We start from the raw sequence: 6000 nt of genomic DNA on the forward strand, positions 1-6000 counted from the left end.
ACACTGCTGTCTGAGTTGGGTGTCTGATCACACTAAACTGAGCTTTGTAAACTTGGCTTTTTAATACATTGAGTCAGAAATTCACAGGCAAAGCAGGAAATGAGAAGGTAAAATTAATCCCTGTTACCAGAGATCTTGATCTGTTTCCAATGCTTAAAAACCTCCACTGGTGTCTAGAAAGGATTCCGTTATAGATTATACCTTTCTGACAGAGAGAGTATTTGTTATGGTTTTGGTAAATGCTTTGTTAATTTTGACAAAATTTGGCAAAACCACTTGTGTTGTGTGCAGGTTATGTTTATACAATGAAACACTACTTATCATAGCAAATTAAAAAAAATATACAGTATTTTGCTGTGTAACTGACACAGAAATGTTTCAGATAAACTGCACAGCATGAACAAGTATTTTCTGGAATACTTTTCACCACTCATATTTTAGATGTAAATGCAGTTAACTGAAGGTATCATTTCTTAGCCTTCCTTTAGCTTTTAACTTTGAAGAAAAAAGTATATGCCTGAGCAACTGCTGACCTGAATGCAGCTGCATGGGAGAGAAAGCACACATGTTAAAGTTTTAGACATTCTCCCATTCCTCTGTTGGGACAGACATCCAAGTATCCAATGCCAAATACTGGAAATAAACCAGAAATTTAAAAAGTCTAGACATTGCCTTTCATAATTTTCCAGATATGGCTGGTTTTATCAGAAACGAAAGTATGAGCATCACAACTCTTGGATCTGGACAAGACAGCTCATTTGTGACGCTGTGAAGTCCATGAAACAATGTTGCTTCATGAGGTTTTTCATAGTAATTGAGATGAGAAGTTTGACTTTCCTAGAACTAATGTTTAAATTCTGCACCCTATGTGTTAACAATTTCTGAAGGAGACTTGTACTTTCTTACTTGCAGGTATCAAAATGAATGGGGAATTAACCTGCTTCAGTGAAGAGGACTTAACTGCATTTTTACAGATAACTTCAGATAAGTTTCTTATGATATTTTTGCTTTGTAGTTGCACAGAAGGGGAAAAAAAAATGTTGAGGACCCCATACTTATAGAAATTGCAAGGTATCTTACACCCCAGCCACTCAAACGACTGTGTTCAACTCCACTTCCTAACACCACTCAACAGATAAATCCGCTATTTGAAAGGACAGTCAGATCTTAGAAAGTTTTTCTGGAAGGCATTACAAAAGAAAGCATACCATTCTCAAGCTGTCACTTGTCAGAAACAGGAACAAAAATAGCCCCTAACAAGTCTAGATTACAAAATAACTCTGATTACAGATCTTCCAAAACTTTTTGTGCAGAGATTGCAAAAGAAAGCATACCATTTGAACTCTAATTTTTGTTAGGAGTGGAATCCAAGTGGGTTCTTAAAATAACTGAGATTATAAAATAGCTCAGGTTACTGTACTGAAAATATTAGGCATCCATTAATTTCTTCAAAAAGTTGTTTTAGCATAAGATACATATATGATTAATGGAAAAGGTTCTTCATGGTATTGTTTTCCTTTTTATCTTTAATTCTATGTGAATTTGCCATACCTTTTCAATTTAGAAAAGAATCTAACCCATACATGGGCTAAACCCATGTGAATACATAGTGCACTTTCTCCCTGTCACCAGTATAAATGAAACCAGTGGCAAGTGCCCTGTTCCAATAGTAATAACAGCTATTGTGTTCTAGGAAGTGTCAGAATAAAGCTAACACCTAGTGGAAATAACAGAAATAGTAACGTAAGGAAGTATATACAAGCCATTCCCACTCCCTCGTGACTGAGTGCTTGTTTTCTGGTGTTAATATGTTAATTTTTGGTCCTGTTTGACTAACCATCTAAGCAGTATGTTATTATACTCAACATATATGGCTGAATATGTACTCTGTGTAAAAGCAAATGGCTCAAATGCATGAAACTTGGGTAGAGGGTGGCTGGTTGAGAGCCTGGAAGTCAAAACCAGAGGGAAGGACAACCTGATGGGCGTCCCTTACAGACAACCCCATCAAGAAGTAGTGTTGGATGAAACCTTCCATAAACAGTGGGAAGAAGCTTCAAGATCACAGGCCTTGGTCCTCTTGGGAGACTTGCACTGCCATGACATCTTCTGGAAGATGCTTACACATGCCACGTCCAATGCATACGTATGCAGCCTGTAAGATCATTGTTCCTATGGGCTGTAAAATGACTTGTATTCAGTGCTGTTTGCATTGCTACTATATAAACACTCTTTTATTTGTTAACTTACAGCTTACTTGGGTATAGCCATCCAGACTATAGTGACCTCAGTGTTACTGCAGCCTATTGTTACACTTTCAGTCACAGTCAAACGTAGTCCCTGTGTGTTTTGTTTTATTTTTGTTGTTTACCACAGAGAACAATAAGCCAAGACCTAAAAGTAATTTTTTGAAGTTGACTTGGCCCCTAAGACACAGCTGAGGACACAGTTATAGCACTGGTTTATAAAGTTGTCACACTGCAGTTCCTGAGGTGGCTGCAGAAGGGTTCCTGAGCTGGATTTAACATAACTCCCTTGGCTACTTGCAGTAGCATCATCACAACGCATGCAGCTACGGCAAGGACTGATTTTTTTTAAGCACACACTATGAAGCTGGCATTATCAAGGCTACACAGAATCATCACATGAATGAGAAAGTCCATGCTTATGCCTGTTTCATTTGCTGAAGTACTTTTCATAAGTCTGATTAGATCACAGTGTCAAAATGAAAACTGAGACTTGCCCTTCAGCAGAAACACATATTTTCAGCCTCCTAATTAAGTATAAAGTAAAATAAATCTCAGTAATACAGTAAAACAGAGTTAGAAGTGAGAGGAAAAAAGAAAGCTCTCTGTTTTCTAACCACAGATAAACTTCTGTATAACCATTTTAGCCCACCAAAAGAAGTGTCATACAAGCTCCAGCCACACGCTCTCAGATTATTTTATTCTACCCTAATATCCCGATTTTTTGTTGTAGTGGTAGATGAGCACAAAAAGGAGAGAAGACAGCCAACCCCACCTAGTCTTTATTGACTACATGTTAAGAAAAGGTGAGCAACAAAGAGGAAACCACAGACCGAATAGCGCAGATCTTCCAGTAGTCACTGTCTCATGTATGTCCTCAAGGCAACACCACCGCACTTGTGGGGAACCCTGTTTTCCAGTGCAGGATAAGCACATTTGTGGGGAACAGAGGAGAACCCTGGACAGGCCTAAAGCTGAAGCTGTATTTAACACAGCTTAACATGAAGTATATGGAAATCTCTGATTAAACCAACATGAACTTCAGCATCCAAAAAAAACCAAAACAAACAAACCAAGAAAGCTATTAGGTAGTGGGGTCATGGTAATCTCCCTCTGTAAATATTTGTCCTACCAGAAGAGTGATTTTCAGCAAAATGTCTTGAGACTGCTGTCTCATTCTGAGAAAGCCTTTTTCCCCATTGTTGAATCCTGGTAGCGAATAAAATACTTACCTAGAAAAAAAGACAGTTAGCTTTTGTCAAAGAGATTTTAATGTAGGAGCTGGGATAGAAATTGTCTGCAGAGGAAAAGTCAATGGTGAGTAAGAGTAGTAATATGGCTATCTTCCCTCTTTTGATGGTACTATTTACAGCAAGAACTCTGCCTTGGTCTCTCTGGAGCTGATACTTATCATAACTAAGGGCAAGTATAAAGGAATAAGATTATTTCTAAAAATTAAATCTTAATGGGTGAAGTTCTAAATTAATTATTTCTAAAAATTAAATCTTAATGGGTGAAGTTCTAAGTTAATTACAACTGGCAGGGATTACAACAGGCAAAGGGAGCTGTTCCTACAAATCTGTCAGCAGTTTGAATGAGGGAAGTAAGCGTATACTCATGTACTTAAGAAGGGAATATAAACAATGGTGACACTTTGTTACTCATAAAAATACATGGAGCTGAACAGCTGTCAAAAAGTGATCTTTTAAACCCTTCCTCAAGGCACAATCAACGATACCTAAACTATTTCTGACAGAGGAGCTGTCAGCATGTGTGTGATTACATCAAGCTATGAAAATAACATGACTGTTCAAGACGAGCTTCTGTAGTGCTACTAATCAAATGATGGTTTCTAATGTCTGTGCTATGCCACCCACAGCATAGCTTAAGGCCACTAATCATTACCTTCCCTACCTGGGAGAAAGAGAACACACCAATCCTTTGCTCTTTGCAGATGTTTTCTATACTCTTGAGTGATGTTATTTTCCCCTCTTTTATTTGGACTGAATAGCCAAAATTTGTTCAAACTACTTTTAAAGGTCAGTTAGGCTTCTGATTATTTGTGGTCAACATTTTTCTTTGACAGAAACTAGACTCAAATTTGCAGCTGAGAGATTATCAGTTTCATTTGCCTTTGAAAATGACTTTTGAGTTTACACAGGCATTATACTGTTTGCTTTTTCTTTTTCCTGCAGCCTGTCACTGGTGAATCATGCTCAGGTTAATAGCATTTTTTGCTTCATTCCTAAAAATGAAAATTTAAGCTGTGGCTAGATGTTTAATTTAATTGAAATGAAGTGAAGATAGTACCAGAGGCCAAAAGAAAGAAGGTAATTTCCAAGGTTCTTTAAAAATAAGTAGCATGTTTATCACTTTCCTTCCCTCCAATGGCAAGGATGTTAAAGGAGAGCTGTTTCAATTCCTTAGCAGAAAAGAAATACATTTTGAGTTTTCCACAAATTTCATAAACATTTCTCTTTGCTTTAGAAATGATCCATATTTCCCCCATCTGAATCTTGTTTTTAACTCTTATTTTATCATTTTTAAAATGGGTCTTTGATTTGACATTTTCTTCTTCCAACTCAGAATAATTCCGTTATTATCATAGACATGTAAGAAGCTTTGATATTGGAGGAAAGTGCCTCCAGAACTGGAAATTACAAGGACAAAATTATAAATGCTTTTGAATCGTCTGAACAGAAAGATAACGTTTAATATAACAAGACCAGTGAGGAGTGTGGGAAACAGAATGGTCAACAGAAGTTATGTGGGAAGATAGTGCTCTATGACACTAACACTCCTCTTATGAATTATGTTTATACACTTTTAAATTACGCTATATAATCTTCTTAGGGAGTGGACTGAATTCATACGGCCATCTCTGAATTTTGAGCTTATTCCTACAGTCCTAGAGGACTGACTGTACTGAGGGCTGCTTTACTTCTTACCTGGATGAACCCTTTTGTGTATCCTCATGCCAAGACCAAACCTAATTTCTGGTGGTACCTTTGCCTAGCACAGGCTTGAAATAGACCCAGGCGAACAGAAAAATCAAGATTGAGGTCCATAACTGCAATTACTCTATTATTCTGTCCCAAGTAATTAATACATTGCAGAAGAGTTCTAGAAACAGTTCATATAGAAAATGGGTGCTGCCTAGACTTATTAAGCCAGTTTCTGAAAGTCAGTAGTGGTTCAAGGGCTTCTTCAGCTGGAGGTTTCTTTCAGGCAGTGACATTTGGCAGCCCTCAGCTGACCAACCCTGCACAAATTGCTCTACGCCCTGCGTGATTTAATTCTTCGTTTGGTTTCCATGGCTCCTAAGGCCATTTGTGCCACAGCTTGGATATGCATTTTGTGAAAAAACATTTCCATTGTCTGTTTCAGATCTGATGCCTGAGAGTTTCATGTTCCTTTTGCTATGAGAAACAGTGCATATTCACTCCTTAGTCAACCCTTTTCCCATCCCTTGGGAATTTCATCAATTACCCCCCACAGTTGCCTCTTACTGGTAGAAGAGCTGTTAAGTCTCTTTTCACAAAGACTCCATCCTTCACTCTTTTCCCATCTGTCTTTTTTTCAGATGAGGGAACCAGAACTGGACTTGGTATCCATGATGCAGTTCATGAATCTACAATTGCAGAATCATATATTTATTTTGTTTTCCGTTCTTTTTCAACTCATGGTACTGCAGCAATAATATTGCAGCCAACAACACTGAGGGGAAGCTTTAGATTAAAACCTGGTGAGCTAT

This window comes from Falco biarmicus, chromosome Z, assembly GCF_023638135.1.
Source record: "Falco biarmicus isolate bFalBia1 chromosome Z, bFalBia1.pri, whole genome shotgun sequence".
In the NCBI taxonomy this organism is placed as follows: Eukaryota; Metazoa; Chordata; class Aves; order Falconiformes; family Falconidae; genus Falco; species Falco biarmicus.